General features: G+C 43.6%; 1 long non-coding RNA gene across 1 annotated transcript; it reads right to left on the bottom strand.

The window, feature by feature from the left end:
• Positions 1–3,019: 3,019 nt before the first annotated feature.
• LOC306795990 lies at positions 3,020–4,501 on the bottom strand. The gene is made up of 2 exons (XR_013773026.1): positions 3,666–4,501; positions 3,020–3,540 (listed from the first exon to the last, which is right to left on the bottom strand). It is a non-coding gene; the product is annotated as an uncharacterized lncRNA (long non-coding RNA).
• Positions 4,502–23,464: the final 18,963 nt, after the last annotated feature.

The following is a 23,464-nucleotide window of genomic DNA, read 5'->3' as shown; positions in this document are numbered from 1 at the left end:
TAACCTGAATAATCACGAGGAGATGGAGCCCAGACATTAGAAACAGCAGCACAATAAGCGAAGATGTGACTAATGTATTGTCAAAACAAGCTTGAAACCACAGGGCCTTGATCCCCAGATACTCTACTCTATAGAGCTAGTTTAGTGGCTAACTGGCCACATTGTAGTCGTGCTGGGCCGAGGTGTGAATGGGTGTCAATGTGTGACTGTGCCGCCGGGCGCATTAGTACCAAGCGAACGCCTACCCTTGAAAAATTGAAGTAAAAAAAAACCAACCTCTTGTTAGAAAGGACAATGACGCACACACACAGTGTCCTAGGCCTTTTAAACAGGAAGGACATGCTAGAATCTACCCGCACACTGCAGGATAAAAACTATGGTGTTTGTGTACTTGGGTCAGGAGTGTTGGACATGCGTGTAACATGACCACCTCAGTGTCCCTTATTAACATGACTTCATCTCATTCCACCTCCATTTTAACCCCCAGACACCTTGAAAAGTTCCCGGTCAGATTCCCAGTGAGTATAGATCCTTGAAAAACAGAAACACTGTACAACCAAACCACAGGAAATATAAATAACGGAAGAATAAATGTATCGGTTTAAACTGGGTTAAAATGGTGAGAGGACGAGATGAGAATTCAACCAGAGAGATCCTGTCTGCCTGTTAACCACAAGATGGCTGCTTTCACAATCTTTCTGCTGCCATCTACTGTACAGGAAAAAGGGCCAAACACTCAATTGAATTGTCACCTGAGGGGGCTTTTTAAGGGATTCAAATGGTCCCCCAACACGTAAATCTATAGATGTAGACAGTAAATATAGTCCTAGTATTACAGGCATCACATTTAATCTGCCTCAATGTCCCCAGTCACATCGTGGACGGCATCTCTTCCAAAGACAAAGATATTTAAATCAGCGTGCTAAAACCTTTTGCCGCCTGTTTTTCACCAGAGAGTTTACATGACAATGATCTCAATGCTAATCATTCCCCCTCCCACCTCCACCACTCCCCATTTTCCGGTTAAGAAATCCCTTTGAAGTTCCACCCATGAGTGGAAAAATGCTGAAATATTTACACGTCAGTTCGTCACTTCTCTCAACAAAGGATCTCTGCCAGAATTCCTTCTCGTGGGAGCTTAAATCGCTGCTTCCGCTGTTTTGATTCATGCGAAGAACGCTTTTAATCTGATCTCTCCGGGGGTACACGTCGTGGAGTTCACACGTCAGCACATTTCTTTTGCCTTCACGTGGGGTGTGGAGAAGGACTTGAGGATGAAGATTACCCCCTTAATTCCCGTCACACATAGTGTAGCCTGACATTCATCCTTGATGTGTTTTCACACTCTAAGTAGGGCTCGAACTCACACCAACACATCCACTTTCACACACACCAGATTCTTTTAACAGCTCCAATTAGAAGGAGGCGGTGTCCAAAAGTCCTGTCCGAGCCAAATCCCAGCTCTTGGCCGGTCGCCCTGTCCTCTTCATGTGGAGCCCAAACTTCCTCCCAATGAGTTATATCTCTGCTGAGGTGGGGACAGACGACTGCTGAAAAGGGACTCTTTCTGGAAGGAAAATAATAAGGCCTTCTCTGTACAGAAGTTTCCTTTCCAAACAACAAAATGCTGGTAACCAGTGGTTTAATTAGCACCACAGGGTGAGCCTTTTGTAGATTGACGTGTGCTGAATCCCGGCAGCAAACAGTGGAGCCGGGCCCCGGCAGCAAAGAGAGAGGGGGAAGTCGGTGCGTCACCACAGAGCAACAACTGTGACCATTTCTCTGAATTATCAGCCTCTGAATCAGACGGGCTGAGATTGAAAGAGAATCGAGATAACCGCGCCGCGGCCTTCCCCCCGGTGAGTTTTCTCCCTTACAAAGACATGGGACTTTTAGTGTGCTGCGTTATTGGCCCCTCAACAGTTTCTCCATTAAAACCCCTGGTATCAGATGTAGATTAGCTAAACTTCATACAGTCACAATTCAAACAGGAACTGCTTTTGAGCTTCAGTTGTCTCGTAATCTGAGATGTTTGGTGCCACAAGACTTTGTGTAAAAGGTAGCAGTGTGCAAACTTCTTGGCAAAATTACATGATCTAAAAGTGGACCACCAATAAACACCTCTCCCTCTGGCATCAACTGAGTAACCTGCATGGGCACTCCAGGTTTGTTGGAAAATACTGCCACCCTGTGGTGGCTTTAAATACTGCTGTACAGCCAGTATACTCTGGAGATACACCATGGGAGGGCTTTGAGTGTGACAAATGTTTGAAGATTTATTTTGTTGCATTGCATCTTCCTTTAGTGTGTGTGTGTGTGTGTGTAGTGTGACGTCATGCTTCTGAAGGTTCAGCCACCACCTATTTGTGGGAAATGTCTGTTCTAGTTGGCGATTCTGTAGATAATTCAGTTTGTCATTTGATACTTTCATCATCCAGGTTAACATTTTATGCTATAAGAGACTGCCAGAATTAGGAGATTGCCTTTAAGGCCGTGTAGTATCAAGTTTCAGGGCAAATGCCATACAATGCAGTGCAGACAATTTTCAAATTTGCATAATGAATTAATCTTACATAACAGCACTTAATTATTAAAATATATTTTTATACATTGTGTGCAGCATAGAGAGCAACTGCATTTCATAATGCAACCAAAGTAGTATGGCTTAACCTTTTTTGATTTTAGTTTGCCCTCATCTGAATGAATGACATCCAATGATTATAGGCTAACAAACATTGTGCTTTTTGAGAACATAAAGCTTAAAATGAACATGTCTATTTAGAAACAGTTTCCTGTGTAACATGTGGAGACGCCAGGGAAACTTTATCAGGAATTCACCTTGAAAAGACGAACCATTGCGGTACGCTGACAAAGTACAGCGTTGCTGAAGCTGGTTATATGAACCACCTACATATGTAATCGTTGTTGCAGGTGACTTGCTAAGAAACGATACTTGAGTGGTGTTTTTTTAATCATGCATACCATAGAGTAGTAAAAAAAAAAAAATGCAAACAGTCAATTGTTTCTCATAAAACAAATATATTTATTGAACATAGTCATCTAAACTCTGGATTAATCACTTAATCGTTTGAGTTATTAAACAATTATTTACATTAAACGGTGAGTATTTCACCAGGATCATCGCAGACACTGATTTAGACTTTAATCTTCTTGGAAACAGTCAAGATAACCAATGGGCATTAAATGTCACCTTGAGTCAGTCACATGAAGACAGACCTCCTCGGTCTCCTGCTCGTCTCTCACAGCGGAGCCATGTGTCCCGGCAGGTTGACCTGGAAAACGCTCAGACAACAGTAACTGTGGAAAGCACTTTCAGGCCCAACATTGCAATCACATTGTACAACGGTTGCCGACAATGCAGTGCAACAATACCTGCCCGGGTTTTTACCTGGATTTCACAATCCCGTGGGCCAGGCGCGAGAGCTGAGGGTGCGTTTGATTCGTTCCTCGGGGCGGCGCCAAGCAGGGCTCAGGAGCGCTCCCTACTGGGGGGGGTGGCGGGCACCATCCAGTGCGCCGCTGTGAGACAAATAAAGCCCAACCATGAAATTATGCGACATAGAAATCCAATCACATAACATGGGCTTATTAATGACCACATCAGAACAAGTACAATCACAAGCATTTACAATGAAATGTCACACCTTGTTCTTTGCCCTTATGGTAAAGTCACAGCTGGAAAAGGAGCCCAGAGCAGTTACACAAGGCCGCGCAGACCGGTTCATTCCGGTTGCCAATACAGGTCAAACACTTCCTCAAAGTCCCGCTGTTGAAAGGCGAGGCAGCTGTCGTGATCGGAGTCCAGTGGAGCATGCGCCGTGGGTGAAAGCGATTCGACTGGAACACTGTAGACGTCACCTGTAGTCATGTCTTCGTACACATTACCCATCAGGTACTGCGTGGTGTTTTCCGGAGCCATTGCGCCCGATGGTTGGCGGCGCGTACAGGCCGCAGCGAAACTTCCCTCATCCACGGACTCTCTTTTGTCCTTCTTCCCGATGCCTCCCATCAGTTTGGCGAGTTTAGCCAGCTGTGGCCGCTTCTGTTCCCGGCGGAGGTACTTTCGGATGGTCCTCACCGCGCGGACTCGACACTGCTTCAAGGCCTCGTCCTCCTCCGTGAAGACGCGGGACAGCTTCCACCTCAACTTCGATCCGGGTTTCATGGTTTTACGCAGACAGTCGGTTCTAATGTACTTCGATCTGGTGTCCATTGCTTCTAGACACATCTCCGACCAAAAAAATAGCAGCAGAGGAAAAATGTCGACTGAGTGACTTGGCGGCTTTCGTTTATCCTCTGGAGAGCGCGTTAAAATAGTCTTCTTTGGAGTTAAAAATGTAAATCCTAGTCATAATAAACTCTTCTAACAAACTGTGCTCTCTTTGAATATCAAAAGCAACAAACTAGAATACTTATTCACAAAAAATACGGCGCTTAGACTCTACGTCTCTCCCAAAGATCCTCTCTGTCTACTACGCTACAACGGAGGGCACACGTTGCAATTTATACGATATAACACCCACAATCCTTTGCTCCCGGAAACTAACAGTGCAGCTGCATGTTCGTGCTGCCACCTAGTGGTGTGGAATGAGACATGCAAAACCCGGACTGATACTTCAACAAGGAGACCAAGAGTGCTCAAAACTGAATCAAATATATGAGACTTTATGAAATAAACATGTGAATAAATGGAGACAAATATATAATATGAGAATGACATTATCTTGTAGTTTAATTCAAAATGTTGTCTTTTCAAACCCTTTGGTCACATAACTGGCTCTGCCCTGTTTGTCTTGTTTGACTGAAAGGGATGTGACCTGCACTAAACCTTTTTAATTCATTTTTATTTCATATTGTCGTTATTTATTTTGAGCACTTTGGGTCTGCATACTTCTACAATATATTCTTGCTGCTATTTGTACCTAACAAGGTCAAAATCAAATAAACGAGACATCTATCTATCTATCAACACTTTAATTTATTATCTATGTGGTCTCTTTTTTATTAACTCAAGAACATAATACAGAACATAATGTCAATCCATCCACACCAGAACAAAACACAACACAACAAAACATCTCTACATCTCACAAGAATATTACAGTGTTATGATTAAAGAGGCACCCCAATGAGATCACAGCAAGTGTAGTTATGTACAGCAATATTAAAGTGATTTTTCAACAGTTGCCAGAAATGATATGCGTGTGTTCCACTGGATGGCAGACTCCAACATGAAATGCATCTTGTACACAATAACTAAATATGTTATGTACCACCAGAGGGCAGCATGTAGAAGACAGAGTGCACATGCTGGTAAAAGTATGTCATATACTCGCATGTGAATATCTGCTTCCTTCATGTCTTTGATTCAATTATATCCTGCACTCATCTAGTGTGTGTGCGTGTGTGTGTGTGTGTATGGATTGTTGTTCTGTCGCAAGCAAATTTTACCAGCCGTGATTTGTTTGAAAAAGCTGTTTTCAGCTGAGCTTTTAACATTACCAGCTGATTTGTTTTACAACAACCATCCAGCGTCTTACGTATGCGCATGATGGCAACTTGACGTAATACCAAAATAATTCTCTGTAAACCCGAATTAATTTCAAATTAAACTTTTCAGTAGTCATTACTTATACTTTCGTGTTTTGTAAAACAACTGTGTCATTACTAAATCTATTTAGTAGTTTGCACTAATCAACTTAATGCAACTTAATGCGTTGTAAATCACGTCACATGATGCAGTTTAACCAATAAAATAAGGGTATTCTGATACGTTTCCTGACGCCAGTGAGATGTACCCACACTGTGACACAGGGGGGAGAGACAAGGAAAGACTTTACAGAGCAGAGCTCTGATAATGTTAGCTGTGACAGTCAAATATTTCCATGAGCCCTTCAAAGAATCAAACTGCTAAAAAGACCACAGTCATTAACCTTTACACTAAAAACTCTGTGTCAAAAATGACTGCTTAAATAAGTAAGTGCATGATAAAATATGCATTTATGCAATAAAAAAATACCGTGTAAGATCCCAGTTAACCTCAGATCTGTTCTGAGAATTGCCACAACCAAACTGACACCAAACGTTGACGCACTGGTTAAAAAGGGTGACCAACAGCACTGTTCCCACTGAAATTAAATGCAAGTTACTTTCTAGGTCATGGCTTTTACTTGTAATTTATATTAGTTCTGAGAATTGCCACAACCGAAACTGACACCAAACGTTGACGCACTGGTTAAAAAGGGTGACCAACAACACTGTTCCCACTGAAATTAAATGCAAGTTACTTTCTAGGTCATGGCTTTTACTTGTAATTTATATTTGTTCACACAAACACTCCATTCATCTGCTACTGGCCCGGCCCGTCTGTCAAATTTTAAAACTCAATGTGGCCCCCGAGCCAAAAAGTTTGCCCACCCCTGATCTAGAAGGACCATCACAGCATAATTTAGAACTGTCACCATTATTTGATGAACCCTGTGAGCATAGTTTTATAGAATAATGTTCACACCTTCCCTCATGAGTCTGATTCGCCTGTAACTAGGCTACATTGCTTGATATTATTGATAGTTATTTAATGAGAAATGTCATTGTGTTTTTACATTTTTATTATTTGTTAAGGACTCAGATGATGATGACTCATTCCGCAACGTTCATCCAGCAGGTACTTCTCACGTTGGGCCACAGTGAACTAAGACCAAGGTTACAAACCTTAAAGAACCAGCTTGCAATGTAAATAATGTATGTCAAGTCTACTGTGCGAAGCCATGTCTGTGTTCGATTTTTCCATGGCTTCGGACAGGGTGAAATGATAATGCTGACTGAAGGATGCTTCTGAAACTACAGAAGGCTCAGTGAAATCACCAAGCAACCCTCAGACTCAGAAAGGTGTGACTTGAACATGTCGAAGAGTATTTTGTTTTTTTGTTTTTATTAAGGAGAGTTGAAGAAGTAAGTCGTATAAGTATCAGTAAAAGTGAAACAGAGGGGCGATCCCTGTATGAATCCAGTTCAGAAATTATTCAAGGATTGCTGTGTGTTCAACCCAGTTCCTCTGTTTTTATCCTGTCAAGTTAAAATTGTAGTTTAAATGTTATGTGAATATTCATTCACAGGGCAGTTACTGTCTAATGCTGCATTCCTTGTTGGAATTTTGTTTCAGTGTTAAGTTACTACTTATTACATTGATCTACTAAGTTACAATACAATGTTTTGATAAAATAAAAGTCATTGGAACAATAAAATGTATTGTTGAATTTCTTTCCTTCTGTACAATTTTCTTGAAACAATGCATTCAATCTCAAAATCAAATAGTATAATTAATTTAATTAAACGTAAAGTCATTACTTAAATAAACTAATGGTCTTAAGTAGCAATAAATAGTGTTATATTACTGATTTGTTTATATATGCTTATGTATGTTGAACTTAAAATTGTTATTTCATTAAACTTAGACTGAAGAAAAAATGAGTCAAGTGAACTAATGATTTTTAGTAAAGATTACTAATGTGGACTTAAATTTGTCTACTGCATTCATTAAGGTTCTATGTTAACACAACTAGATCTGTTTAGTTCCTCCATTTGTAAAAACTTAAATGGTTTGAGGCAACGGGTTTCCACGCGGTTTTCTAGTAAAGTCAACTAGTTCGGGCTAACTGTAGTTATCCCCAGTATTATAGTACAGTATTATGAATATAAATTGAATTAAGTGTTAGCGTAGGACAAGGAATAAACAATGAGTTTGGCAAATGTAACGTAAGTTTGCCTGGAGTTGCTGTGGTGTAAACAGGCCTGCTGAGGTTATGATAAACCAATCTGTAGTTCTACATCTTGCCCCACCTGCGTTTGTTTTCTCTGCTCGATCTGATTTCACCATAATCTAAACACGGTTGCATACGAATCTCAAAACTGCAGGGACACTTGCACTCGCAAACAGATTTCATTTCACAGAGACATAATGAGCGCTGCAGTTTCTCTGGATTTTGCGTTACTCATTCGCACTGGGGCATGAATTAGTGCTGAGGTTTGTCGTGGTCTGTGGTCTCAGCAGCAGTGTAAGTTGAGCTGTGATGGGACTTTAATGTGCCTTCCACAATGTGGTTAAGCAGTCAATTAGACAAATGTAAAACCCAGTTGCTGCATTTTCACAAAATAAATTGCTCGAGGTTGATGCAGCGGCTTTCGAAATGCCTGTAATGATATTAAATATAACGCATTAAACTCAAGTTCTTCACCAGATGATTGTGATTAAGTTACTTTCAGTCATTTTAAATAGCTTTTAATAATTTTAGACCACAGGGGAAAGAAAAACATATTGTTCCCACAAAACACATCCCTGATATCTACCGTCCGCATGTCAAGTTGTTGTGGCTAAACGGTTACCTCTCCGGCAGACATTTTTACTGGTCTGGCTCTGGCTTGGTCCACAAACTCCCACAATGCTTGAACGTCTTCACCACTGATTTACTTTGTGTCATTGCTATTTTGTGTTGGACAGTGAGTGTGGACTTTGGCATCTCTGGGCTTGTGTGCTGGTGGTTTTATTGGGGCGGTGATAAAAGCTGTAACTGTCCAGTCATGACAGCTGCAGTGTTGTTATTTGTCAGTGAGGTTATCATTGCAAGTGGCCCTCTCATAATGATCATTGTTAATATAAATATTGATCAATGTCAGTTTATTACTGTTATTACAGTTATACTCTTATTCATGGTGCATATGTCTATCTCCTATACTTTGCCACCTACAAACAAGCTGCAAAATCCACATGAACAACGTTTTAAGTTGATATGGAAGACGTGTTAGCAAACAGTTGCCGGTTTACTCATCTTACATGCATGGAGCGACAATAAGATTCACAATAATAAAACACAAGTGCATTGGGCGAAACAAGTGGCGAAACATTTACATTTATAGTTCAGGACTGGAACATAAGGACAACCTGTGAGAAAAATAATACAATTTCTGTAATCCACAGGGAAATATAGCTGACAAATTGGAAGAACATTGGAAGAAGCAAACCAATCTGTTCTATTTCCTGCAGATACTGACACGTCAACACTAAAATTGAGAGAGACAGAGAGAGAGAGACAGAGAGAGAGAGAGAGAGAGAGAGAGAGAGAGAGAGAGAGAGAGAGAGAGAGAGAGAGACAGAGAGAGAGAGAGAGAGAGAGAGACATAGAGAGAGACAGAGAGAGAGAGAGAGAGAGAGAGAGAGACAGAGAGAGAGACAGAGAGAGAGAGAGAGAGAGAGAGAGACAGAGAGAGAGAGAGAGAGACAGAGACAGAGAGACAGAGAGAGAGAGAGAGAGAGAGACAGAGAGAGAGAGAGAGAGAGAGAGAGAGAGAGAGAGAGAGAGAGAGAGAGATTTTTTGATTTTTAGAAAACCTTTATTTTACTGTTTTTTTTGGTCTTTCCTCAAGTAATATGAACAAACAAAACCCCGTCGCCGTGGCAATGGATGAGAAGCAACTTTTCACAACAAAAACACAACAAAAAACAAACAAAAGAGTGCATTTTCACAAGATGTCCAAGAATCGATGAGTTCATTTCGCACTGTACTTAATCCTAGATCCGAAAACTGATCTGTGGAGTCAGGAGTTCCTCAAGTAATATGAACAAACAAAACACCGTCGCCGTGGCAATGGATTAGAAGCAACACTTCACAACAAAAACACAACAAAAAACAAACAAGAGAGTGCATTTTCACAATATGTCCAAGAATCGATGAGTTCATTCAGCTCTGTACTTAATCCGAGATCCGAAAACTGATCTGTAGAGTCAGGAGTTCAGGATGCTCCTGCTCCGCCGGTTGAGGCCTCAGCGGGTCACAGCATGCTGCTGAGACCTGGGTCGTGCCGTCCTGGATGCCCGTCCTGGCTCCGTCCCCCAGCGGTCCGTGAAACAGCCGGTGTGGGGACGTGGGCCCCGGTCTCTTCACTTAACTCCATCGTTGTTTGTCTCTTTCCTGATTGTCTGAACTATTTTCTTTAGTCTGTATCCTTCCTGCTTCGTGAGGCCTCCTCTGTCCTTGCTCCTCATGTGCGATCTGGCCGAGCTGGAGAGCTTCTCCGTGTCAGAGAGGTAGTCCTCCACTCTGGCTCCTTTCACGTTCTTGCTTTTCTTCAGATACTCCTGTATCTCCTCCACACTGTATCCTTCCGAGTCCTTACGGCTGTCGGCCTCATGTTTAGAGGGCCCACTTTCAGCAGCAGCGTCTTTCTCCAAACCGGGTTCAGCGTCTTCCTCCAGACTGGATTCAGCATCTTTCTCCGGACTGGATTCAGAGTCCGTCTCCAGACTGGGCTCACGCTCAGCAGCACCTACACTTCCTGTCATCGCCACTTTTTTGGCCTGTGAGTGTCCACGATTGTCCCCCTTCTTTCTCTTCGGCCGAGTAACCTTGAGACGCTCCTCGTCTTCCTCCATATCTACCTCACTACCTTCCTCCACCTGTCCTCCAGTACTCTTCCTCACTCCCTGCAGCCCACTCGTCTCCTCCACCCTCACCTCTTGTGCCACCCCCGTCCCCTCCCCCCTCACCTCCTGGGCCGCACCCGTCTCCTCCCCCCTCGCCTCCTGGGCCACACTTGTCTCCTCCCTCCTCGCCTCCTGAGCTCCACTTGTTCCCTCATGTCCATCCTGCTTGTCCCCTCTGTCCTCCTCCTCAGTGCCTTTCTGGTTCTGGTCTTCATGAGAACCGGTTGGCCCAGGACACTCTCTGCTCATATGCCCTTCTTTCCCACAGCTGTAACATTTAAAATCATCAGTCTTCGCAAAAATGACATAGTCAAAGTCCTCCACAGTGATTTTGAACACGAGGTTTACCTCCCTGCTCCTGTTGCTGGGGATCATGCGGACCTGTCTCCTGTGAGACACTACGTGCCGTAACAGCGGGGACTTAAACCCCGAGGACATTCTCCTAACCGGAGACACCACCTTCCCGTGTTTGGCCAGCTCTCTGACGATGTCATCGTTCCTAATGAACGGAGGAACGTTCGATACGGTGACTTGTACCGCCGGTGAGCTGAGAGCGTAAGCGGGTAGGAAAAGCTCGCCCACCTCCACCCCGTTGTCCGACACCACTTCCGCCGCTTCTAAGCTGTCTAAAAATACGACCACATTGCTGTTCATCCGTGCTGCGGACTTCACGCTGCTGTGGCCGACAAGATCACCTACTGCCAGACTGATTTGCTCCACCGAACACCCGAACAGCGGCGGGATCCGCACCCCGTGCTTCCTGGTCAAATCAATGAGGCCCATGGCGGCGCCTAGCCGCCGACAGCTCGCGCTGATCGGCTACAAACACCCCCAAACAAAGACCCTAAAAGTGCACACAACCCCCGTGAACCCTTCACACTACACTACACTCTCATCCCCAACATTACCCAACGAAGAAAAGATGCCGAAAAACACGTTAAATTTCGCTCTCAAAATCTCCGCTCCTGCAGCTCCGCACACCTCCGTCCACTCAGAGAGAGAGAGAGAGAGAGAGAGAGAGAGACAGAGAGAGAGAGAGAGAGAGAGAGAGAGAGAGAGAGAGAGACATAGAGAGAGACAGAGAGAGAGACAGAGAAAGAGAGAGAGAGAGAGAGACAGAGAGAGAGAGAGAGAGAGAGACAGAGAGAGAGACAGAGAGAGAGAGAGAGAGACAGAGAGAGAGAGAGAGAGAGAGACAGAGACAGAGAGACAGAGAGAGACAGAGAGAGAAGGACAGACGAGCTGAAAGAGAGAGATGACGCTTGCGTAAATCGCCCAACTGCACACCCTAAACACACATCACTCACTGCACACACACACACACACACACACTCAAAATCACCAGCAGCTTTATCAAGCATACATTTGTATCATTTGATGCAACTTTGCATGTGTGTGTCCAAGACACTGAGCTGTGTCCGCTGACTGTTGACGCTCCGGAATTCAACTGGACGTTTTGACACTTTCGTGATACAGATGCAGTCCCACACAATATAAATGGCACAAAATAAATCGGATCTCCCTGTTTCTCATTTACAAGCAGCTTCATTCTGTTGATTTGATTTCTTTCTGTCGGCAAGCCCCATCATGCTCCGTGCAAATCTCACTTTCAGATGTCCTCACTCGTCTCAGGTATAGCCCACAGCTGTCCTGTTCATCTACAGACTAGAGAGGTCATCTGAATATCACAATGAATGATTTATAGGATATGCTATAGCCTGGAAGTCAGAGCATTTTTCATATCCGGTCACAGCAAGCGACTGAATGATCTGTGGTGAGTTTTTCATTCCAGGAGAAGCTCTAATGGTATTAAACAGTGGCTGGGAGGGAGACAGTTGGTCTGGCTTTATATGTATATGCCCGTGTGTGTTTGTCCATGAGGCAGAAAAAGATTCAAAACAAGCTACATCATCATGGCACATCAACTGACAAATGATTTAAATGATTGTGATTGAAGGTAAGATCAAATATAATGTCATCAAGTTCAATTCCCGGGCAGTGTTTGATTGATCGCTGCATCATTTGCTTCGTGTGGCCCAAGACGACTGTGTATGGTTTGAATAAATACAAGGCGTCCTCCCCCTGTAGCACAATGACAACGTGTGGAGCCAGACCTGTGCCGTTGGCTCTGACACAGCTCTGGCCCTGTGAGACTGAATAAACAGAGAGGACTGGATAAACATTTGGAAGCGGTGACATAACACAGTCACCTGAAGCTCAGCAGCGTCCAGATGCTTCTCAGGCTTTGCTTCTTGTTTGTTCAGAGGAACTATGAATCCCTAAGACTTCCGTGATTCCGGATTAAGTGTAATCGTTTTTAAGTTCTGATGGTTTGAAGTGTTTTATGTATTTGCGAGGCGTACAAGCCAAGGGGTTGCATGGAGATTGCTTTGCTGTTCATCATGCTAAAAATTGGATTTGCAGATTTACAGTCTAAAGAAAGACTTTCATTGTGCCAGAACCAACTTGTATCTAATGAAAAAGGCCTGTTGTCTAAGGTCTGGTACACTTGTTGCCATGCCAACAGAAAAATATCTCCATCCTCCATTGTGGAAGCAGAGGAAGATCATCAGCACCCTTTATGTGTGGTTTACTCCGCCACATCACATGGAAGCGTTGGTGTGTGTGTGTGTGTGTGTGTTCAGACATTGCAGTTTTGTTCCATTCACCCCATCATGTCTCTTTTTGGCCGTATACACTGCCCACCTGCTGCACCAAATGCATGCTGGGATCTCTCAACCAGACAGATTGAGCCGATGATCAGCTCCGGCAGTGAGTTTCTGTGTTTATCTGCAAACATGCCAAAATGGGCATTTGGAGGAAGCTTCAAATAGCAATAGGAAATCTGGGCAATAGTGCACTATTGTACATTCTGTTCCTGTGTCTGTGGCAGCATGTACAGACTCAAATCAGGCACCTGTGTGTGTGTGTGTGTGTGTGTGTGTGTGTGTGTGTGTGTGTGTGTGTGTGTGTGTGTGTGTGTGTGTTTTGCTGGTGTGAGACGAATGCAGTCTCCCTCAGTGTTCACCTTACTCTGCTGTGACCCTGGCTCTAGCAGGATGTGTCTAATGAGAGCTATAAATATCCTGGAACAGACCTGGCTGGCATTCGCAGGACCAAAACCTCTGCACACACACACACACACACACACACACACACACACACACACACACACACACACACACACACACACACACACACACACACACACACACACACACACACAAAGGCATGCACTTATTCCCATCACTCCTCCCACAGAGGATGACAAGAAAGAGAAGGGGAGAGAGAGGGAGAAACAAATAAATAATGAACAAAGCTCTAGTCACACGCAGACCCCCCAAGCCTGCTCTCCCACTCGTCTTTCCACCCACTTGCCATTATTCTCCAAACTGTGTCCTTCCAGCTCCAACAGTATGAGTCACGGCTGCTTGTGTGGGAGTCAAAATATTCCCGTCAATACCGGCGATAGCATCAACAACTGTAAAGTAAAGATGGGGAGGAAGGAGGCTTGGTGGAAAAAAAGATGCCGACAGATTAATCAATCAAGGCTGTTCATGTGTGCACGCATGCTATACCAACACGATACACACTTCCAAAGAGCGTCATTTCCTTTGGAAGTTAATGACCCTCTGTGATTGTGGGGCTTTGCTCTCTGGAGATGGTTGTTGCTGAGCTCTGGGGTTACAAACAATAGCCAGCCCCAAACTCACTTTCACCAGATTAAACCACGAGTGACCCTCTCCAAACAAACTTGAAGGATTACGTCTTTTGTTACTGGTTTGATAAAAAAATTTAAGTATTGTACATATAGACACAAACACACAGATGAAGCGCGAGCTTCTCGATATGCAGCTCTAGTCAAGTGAAACAGCTGAAGTGAAGGACACGCGCGTTGACAGCCACTATACGCTTGTTATTGTACGCGCAATAAAATATTTGAGAGTAAAAAGCCAGGACTTTAGCAACACATCTGTAAACATGTAAACCAAATTCAGTCGGCCACCACGGCTACGTTTACACAAGCACAGCAAGAACGATCAGCCAAAAGCCTTTTTTTTGTAAACTTCTCTGCTGGCTGAGACAAAGCAGCCTGGTGGACAGAGGACAGGAGGGGAGAGGACAGGAGGGGAGAGGACAGGAGGATAGAGGACAGGAGGGAAGAGGACAGGAGGGAAGAAGACAGGAGGGAAGAGGACAGGAAGGGAAGAAGACAGGAGGGAAGAGGACAGGAAGGGAGAGGACAGGAGGGGAGAGAACAGGAGGGAAGAGGACAGGAGGGAAGAGGACAGGAAGGGAGAGAACAGGAGGGAAGAGGACAGGAGGGAAGAAGACAGGAGGGAAGAGGACAGGAGGGAAGAGGACAGGAGGGAAGAGGACAGGAGGGAAGAGGACAGGAGGCAAGAGGACAGGAGGGAAGAAGACAGGAGGGAAGAGGACAGGAAGGGAGAGAACAGGAGGGAAGAGGACAGGAGGGAAGAGGACAGGAAGGGAAGAAGACAGGAGGGAAGAGGACAGGAAGGGAGAGGACAGGAGGGAAGAGGACAGGAGGGAAGAGGACAGGAAGGGAAGAAGACAGGAGGGAAGAGGACAGGAAGGGAGAGGACAGGAGGGGAGAGAACAGGAGGGAAGAGGACAGGAGGGAAGAGGACAGGAAGGGAGAGAACAGGAGGGAAGAGGACAGGAGGGAAGAAGACAGGAGGGAAGAGGACAGGAGGGAAGAGGACAGGAGGGAAGAGGACAGGAGGGAAGAGGACAGGAAGGGAGAGAACAGGAGGGAAGAAGACAGGAGGGAAGAGGACAGGAGGGAGAGGACTGAAGCAGAAACACAGAGTATTAATAGGAGAGTAGCTCCATGCAGCACACCCATGGATGCCACTAAATCTTACACACTGGACCTTTAACAATGACTAGCTCCAAATCCACAAAACCTCCCTGAAGATGAAGAAAATCTGAAATGATTGCTTTGGAGTCGGACACCGGTCGGAACTGGCTGATGCTACGCTACGACCGGCCAGTCATAGTGTGACATAGCGGAGGGTCATTTATCTTTCTTCCTCTCTGTCGCTGAGAGTGCTCCACATTGATTTGCCAGTAAAGATCTGTATGCCAGCAGCTGCGTTTCATCATCTTCCATCCAATTCCCAATGCTTTTAACCACATTCATTTTTTTTCTTCTGTCTGCCGAAGGTCATACAGTTCCTCAATCGAATTAGCAATTGTCATTCCCAGATGAGAATCTCTCCAGGTTTTGCACACAGCTGGCACCAAGCCAGGTAGTTTACTCAGATACAGATGTCTCTTACTTGCTGAGGTTGCGATAACAGCACAAACTGTCCAGACATTTGGACCAGGATAAACGCTGGCCTGAGCCCAACAGAGTGACAAAAAGTGTCAAAAAAATAGAAAGAAAGAAGAAGTGATGATTATCAGTCAATTCAAATAGACCACATGGGCCATCTCCAAATGACCCTCCATTCTTTGGAAATCATCCCAGGGGCTTCCTGCTTTCCCTCCTGTTGGCTATGTGATACATTATGTATTGGATGGAGGGGGGGGGGGGGGGGGGGAATGGCATGCAACCAGGGAGAGCGCTAGATGGCAGAGATAACAGATGATACCTCTTTTCTTTCTCTCGATGAACCTTTTTTTGTTGCACCAAACAGAGTAGCTCTACAAGCATTTTCCAACTCCCTCCATTCACTAATTGAAACATTCCTGTGCACTGCTGACCTCCCACAAGTCTCCCTTATTATTCCTCCATAATTTCAACACTAGGGAGGGAGTTAGAGACGGCCAATCCCACAGCGTTTAGGAGTGCAGCCCCTATACTCTAATTGGCCCAGTGGGTTCTGCTGCTGAATGTAACGAGAGCTGACATTGGGCACCGGTGGGGAAACATTTTTGCGTTTGCATTTCCCAACGGCCTCTCCGTGGGTTTGTTTCCCCTCGCCTATGCCTGCAGTGCATTTACAGGATGCCAGAGAGCCCAGGCAAGGCCATGTGTCTGACAGTGGGGTGTGTGTGCGTATGAAAAGGGGCGAGAGTACTGCCCCATATCAACGGAAAAATGACATATAATTGAGGGAGCATGAAAAATGGAAAGAAAGAAAAGTTTTATTTGATTCTTTCCAATGTTCGTTGGCCGTTACAGACTGTACAATATTAGGTGCATTTTCTAACAACAGGAACATGTACATAGATCGACAATATCAATTTATATCAAGGGTCAGAATGAAGAACTCAGTTGTTATTGTCCTAGAAATGTTTGAGAAATCTACATTTTTGAAGACACAAAAAGCGTTTGACGCCCCATTGAAGATCTTGACAAAGCTGGTGTGCTTGTGAGATTGGTTTAGATTGGTTAAGGATACATTTGCACACTGAGAACATTGACACTGCACAGAAACACTGCTTTCATTTGTTTTCCCAATACCAACTGTCGGGGGGGAAACATGTTTTTTCTATCTAGTTTGAAAACTTTGGCTCGGGGGCCCACCGAGCAGCATCTCCTGTTTCTGCATGAGAACCAAATTAAGGGTTTCTTCCCAAGCTGGTTGCCAGGTCTGTGTAAACATTCCGTAGACCACAAGGGCCCGGCTATAGCTAAACGTTGACAGACACACATATTTCTGCGGATGTGAAAATACGTCACTCAGACGTGCATTTAAGGAAACCTTTCTCTGTCGAGAGGCTGAGACACCTTTCATTCAGCAGGGTGACGGTTCTCTCTCTGCTATTCAGCTGTATAGCAACCTATGACTCTGTTTTAATCTGTTCATGCTCGTTTAGAAGTGTTTGACTTGTTTGTATGCTTTTATAATCTCCATCAAATACAAACAGCTGGCAGCTTGAGACACTGCTTAATGGCATAGACACCATGGACGAAGACAGAGCTTTTCCTGTTAACGTATGTTAAGAACAGTTCACATGTACCACAACCACATACTGACAACTTCTGTTGGTCAAAGTAAGCATTGTAGAGACACCGTCCTACCACTGCAGAAGGAACAAGAGGAGAACTGCTGGATGGGGAGATTTTCTCTCACTGTTTGGAGTTTGGATTTGATCAGGAGGAGGAATTTAGGGGAAATCCACAGGCCCATTAACAAACTCCATTGTTTCAAAGGTCGAATCTCTTTGGATGCAGAAATGGAGTATAGTTCTATGTGTGCCTGAAACACAATACCATCCAACTGCACCACCATAAAAGGCCACCATAAAATGGAATTACACTATTTATCTATTTCAGAGAGAGTCCTTCAGACTGCAGATCTGCTGATGCTTAATAGCGCCGCAGCACATCTGACCCAGGCACTCACAGGCCCAGTCCATATTAGCCTACATAATGGTCTGATTTGGTGATGATGGAGAATATCAAATACTTGATTAGTGCTAAGTACATTTCATGTATCTTAACTTCAAATTAATGTTTATGATTTTCGGCTATGCGACGGCAAAGTCAGATGGTCAAACACGAGTCAAACAGCTCACCAACCATTGGATGGATTGCCATGAAATTTAGTACTGGCATTCATGGTCCCCTCAGGATGAATTTTAATTGTGACCTCTAGCGCCATCATCAAGTCAATATTTAACCAAATTGGTACCAAATACCTGCAAAAGTAATGCAGAACACGAGCACACTGGAGCTCCATATTCGTTATTTACCAAATCTGTGACCGGAATTAACCATGAAAACGAAACAAAAACAATTGAAGTCAATATGAGATTCACAATTGACGTCGATCTTAGATTTTAGTGTAACTTAACAAAACCAACATATCCTGTATCATATTCACTGTAAACGTACACAAAAGCTTTTATTCAGGTTCATGTGATGTGAATTAGTAGATTCTTGAGCTGAAGATAACCCTCACCCATGTCCAGAGTTGCTCTCATATGCTTTAATAGAGCAGAGACGATGAGCATGCGAGAGAGACGGAGAGTTTCTTAATCCCACTCAAGTTGGCATTTGCTCCTTTCTATGGGTAGGTTGCCGTCATGCCATAAATAGACATAGACTTGGCAAGTGGAGAAAAAGTGAGGCATGTCTGCTTTCAGACTGCAACACTCATATTTCCACACAGACAATTATACATAGTTGTAAGAGCACGGAGCTCCTATTTTGACAATTCTTAAGGTTCCGTTTGAAAATGTCAAATATCTGACAATGACTATGCTGGTATTTTAGAGCTTATGATTATCATGTTAATCGTCCCAGTTTGGCATGAAACTATGACGCACCGCTTAGTAATTTAACTACAAAATAATTCAACAACACTTTGGGTTGAAAGTCAGGGTTGTTTGTTTGACTCAATCCATTCAATAAGTTATATAAGATATATAATAAGATATATTTCAGTGTGTGGTGGATCTACTGTGTGGACTGACAGACCGGCCAACACTGCAATCCGTAATGCATTCAGTGTTAGTTAAACTAGTCCCTACACACCCAATAATGCTGCACCTTTCAGCACACTGTCAAACTGCACTTGCACCTGTCTAATCCTGGGAAAAAAGAAAATGTATCATCCTCTAAAGGTGGAAGTGTCCATTTACATACAAACACACAAACACTACAAACACACTCATGAATTGAATATCATCCTTAATATGATCCATCTCACCACTTCAGATAGACAAACGAGGGCCTTGATCATAAAAAAACAGCTGTATGCAAAAACAGCTCAAGGGTGCCGCAGGAAACAGCTGTGTAGCTTCAGCCAACACATCTTTCTCAAAAATGTGCGGCCCAGAAAACAGGGAAACAGGCAGGGCTGTGGCCAGCAGAGGGTTTCACTGACGCAATTTCCCCGGAGCAGAAATATTCATAACCACTACAGAAAAATTTCTGTGCAAAGGGAAAGCACAGGACAAAGAGCCTAGAAAAAGATATGCACATATCATGAGAAAAAATACATTTGTCTTCTGTTTCACATTCATATCGGGCTATAAAACAAGACTTATTGCCTAAAAATGAGCAGAGCCGTGACCATGTGGCTCTACAACATCACTCGAAAGGAAACTCAGCTGAGATGCATATTTTTCATTTTCCTTCTTTTATTGGATACCAGTGTTTGCCTTTGATATGGCTGATTTCAATACTTTTGTATCTTACTTATCCTTCACAGTTTAATCCAGGTGACACATACAGTCGGTTTAGTCCATTTTGAAGTGTACTTCTGATTTATTTTAACATGCTCAGGCAGGGTTGCTCACATCAGATGACACGAACGAGCAGGGGAAGTGACAGTCAGGGTTGCGCAAACAAGAAGATTTTTTTTGTTTTTGTTTTCATGTAACAAATTCAGGCAGTCAAGGTAAATAAAGCACATTTACAACCGTTATTCAAAATAACCAAGCTTGGCATAACATCAAATATTTAAATATGTAGGAAAGTTGAGCCCTCTGGGCCGGTATTAATACAAAATGCCTTTACAAATCATTATTCGTATTTGTTTTAACCTAATAAAAAAAAAAGCATGATTATCGATTCGAAAATCATCATATCGTGTAACTTAAAATCTTTTCTCTTTTTTTAAAAGCGCTGTGAAGAATTTGAATGAATGACTTCTGTTTTTCCACCAAACAGCAGAACACGTTATCATGAGGGGAAATAAGGACACAGAACTAATCGTTCAGCCAGAACACAGTGGCAGGATTCATAAATCACGCATGCCTTGCTTTAGGGACACTGTAGCTACGGGGATCAAACATGTGGCCTTTCCATGACCAGACTCATGACACCAAATTGGTTCACCCCTAAATGTGTCCAAGAAAATGGACAGTGCTGCCATTGTGTACGAGCCATCCTCCATTTCCTTCAGTTGTGTTCCGCTTCTTTTTCTACCGATGACCTCATGTTAATGCTTGCAGCTTTGGAGAAGAACAAGAACGTTATTATTTTCATGTCTGCTACGCTAAATATGAAGGAGCAGCAAGGAAACGGAGGGAAACAGCTGGCGTTTTCTTATTAATTATCTTACTTACAAATGATTAATGATCTATCATTAAGGACTGATCAAGGCTCGCAGTGTGGCTACGAGCTCGGTGGTTTCACTGCAGCCAGAATTCCCGCCGCAAATAAAATCAGTGAATCTGTTGATTTCTTCCCTTGGAGGCTGCAAGAAAAAATATTTCGTTATATTCACATTTTGATAGTTCAGTAAATTCCTGCGGTCATCTCGTCTCTAATGTAAATTCCAAGGTAAACTCACAAATGATAACTAGTGAGCTTTTGGGGGTGTCGGTAGGCTAGCTGTTTCCCCCGTTTCCAGTCTTTATGCTAAGCTAAGCTAAGCTAACTGGCTGATGCTAAATATTTACCATTCACACAGAGCGTGTCAATCTTCTCATCCAACTCTTAGCAAGAAAGCGAATAAGTGCATCTCTCATAATGTGGCAAAATCGATATTAATTTTCTTGAAATTTGATATTGACAATATACGATAAAACACAAGCACGATTATGCAACTGCAGCGCACACGTTGCCGTGTTCAACCAGTCGATATGAAACCTGGGATTGGAATGTAAAAAAGGAAAACCATCATTGATGACCTGCTTCTCTGGCTGGTGATATTGGTCTGGCGTGTTCTTCCACGCTCGATCAATATTCAAATTCAATGTTCAAAATGAATGACAGTCACTTCAGTGTTTTAAAGATCAACTTACAAGCTGCACAGATATGTAAGCTGTGCAGGTTGTAGAGCACAGCGTCAAAGATTCAGATGTTTGCTGTTGGCAACAACTGCCGTTTATTTGGACCAGAAGAAACTTTTGGAAAAAAGTATACTTTTAAAGAACGCTTGGAGATCTAAAACTAATGGGCCAAAGCGCTAACAGACCAACATTTACATAACAGATTCATCTCCCTTTTGATAACAAACATCAGCTTCTTTTATCACTCAGATAGGATGGAATGGAACTAAAAACACATCCACGTTTAAAAAAACATGCTTACTCAAAATGTCCCATCTCACTCATTCACAACACGGGGAAGGAGAGAAACTAATAAAAGGTGCAAATAAGAAACAACACAAAAAGTGAAACGAATGGGTCAAAGTGTAGAGCATTTGGACTTGAAATGATTTGACTTAGTTTCCCTTCATCAACTTGGTCCAGCAGTATGTAGCGCCAGTGGCGGCTGGTCAATAGAGGGCCATGGGGCATGGCCCCACCATGAGCCACACAAAAACAAAAACAAAACAAAAAAATTATAATAATCATAAATTATACAAATTGTCAATATTTGTGTTTTTGAACCATGGAATGTACCCAGTAATGTGTGTAAAATATGATATCTGCGCAAAATAGATGCTTTTCCTGCTCGTCCTCTCCTCCTGTGTGCTCTCTGCTCGTGCTCTCTGTCTGTGTGCGCTCTGCTCGTCCTCTCTGCCTGTGTGCTCTCTGCCTGTGTGCTCTCTGCTGGTGCTCTCTGCTGGTGCTCTCCTCCTGTGTGCTCTCTGTCTGTGTGCTCTCTGCTCGTCCTCTCTGCCTGTGTGCTCTCTGCCTGTGTGCTCTCTGCTGGTGCTCTCTGCTGGTGCTCTCCTCCTGTGTGCTCTCTGTCTGTGTGCTCTCTGCTCGTGCTCTCTGCTGGTGCTCTCTGTCTGTGTGCTCTCTGCTGGTGCTCTCTGTCTGTGTGCTCGTCTGCTCGTGCTCTCTGTCTGTGTGCTCTCTGCTCGTGCTCTCTGTCTGTGTGCACGACACTCTGAGAACGCGCAGCTTGGGGGGCCTGATCGTTTTGGCCCAAAAGAGACGGGTCTATGAAGCAGTTTAGCCAATTGCTGATTCAAGATATAAATGAGTGACATACAATTTAGCCAATCAGCGCCCTCAAATAGATTCAGCTGTGGGCCAGAACGATCAGGCCCCCCTCGCTGCGCGTTCTCGTCAGGAGAAGTCTCTACAGGTGCCCGCGCGAGCACTCCTCCTCCAAGACCCGTTTGAGAGGAGAACTTTGGCGGAGATTCTGCAGCCAAAGAGCTGATATCAGATCAGCCTGACCTCACAATCAGACAGCAGACTCGCGGGAAAGGGAAGCAGTACATGCGGAGCTTCTGTACGAGCTGTACACCAGACAGGTTTGGCTAGCTGGATGACGTCATGCTAATAACTTATTTAGCTTTTTAAAACAACGGGGACGGATCCAGCACGGACAGTTACGGGAGTGAGGGATGAGGAGGTAAGGAAACATGAGAACACCAGGGTAGGGAGTGAGGGATGAGGAGGTAAGGAAACATGAGAACACCAGGACACACATGAGAACTCTGTCAAGCTACATATTCGGCAAAGTGAACATCTTTTATTCTACATAGCTGTCCTCAGTCTCATCTGCTTAACTTGGTCATGGAGGCATCAACATGTAATAGAGATGTTAAATTAACAGTGAAAACTCATCATAGCTTAATTTAACATCAGTATTCATAATTACACTGCATGTTTACTTCATGTTATTCATGTTACTGATTGTTTTCGTGTTGGAATACATGTTAAATATTTAACTGCCAAGTAATAATGTGTGTTTGATACTTACATTTTTTTTGCATTAAATCATACTGGGATGTTTGCTGAAATTGATAAGATGGCCCTGCCTAGAACATGTTCCACCAGCCGCCACTGTGTAGCGCTCTTTAAGTTCATGTCACACAATGTCAGAGGTCACTATCACATATCAATTGAGCCGCAGAGTCAAGAGCATGGCCAGCATTTGAATCCTCCTTTTTTTTTTGCCTTAATACGTCTCAAAAAGGCACTGGACCTTATTCAGCTTAACAGACGATGAGTAAAATAAAAGCATAAAGCACGACACTATACACATGTACCTTAACTCCAAGGAGTATTTTCAAGGATTGTGGTACACTCCATGCAGAGTGATCCTTATCGACAATATGGCACGGTCACATTTATCACTCTTAAATAACACGTTACAAAAAAAAGAAACAATTTTAAAATCAAGTCTTCCAT

This window comes from Melanostigma gelatinosum, assembly GCF_949748355.1.
Source record: "Melanostigma gelatinosum genome assembly, chromosome: 22".
Taxonomy (NCBI): domain Eukaryota; kingdom Metazoa; phylum Chordata; class Actinopteri; order Perciformes; family Zoarcidae; genus Melanostigma; species Melanostigma gelatinosum.
Note: the sequence above shows the minus strand (reverse complement) of the source record. Positions and strands in the feature narration are given on the sequence as shown.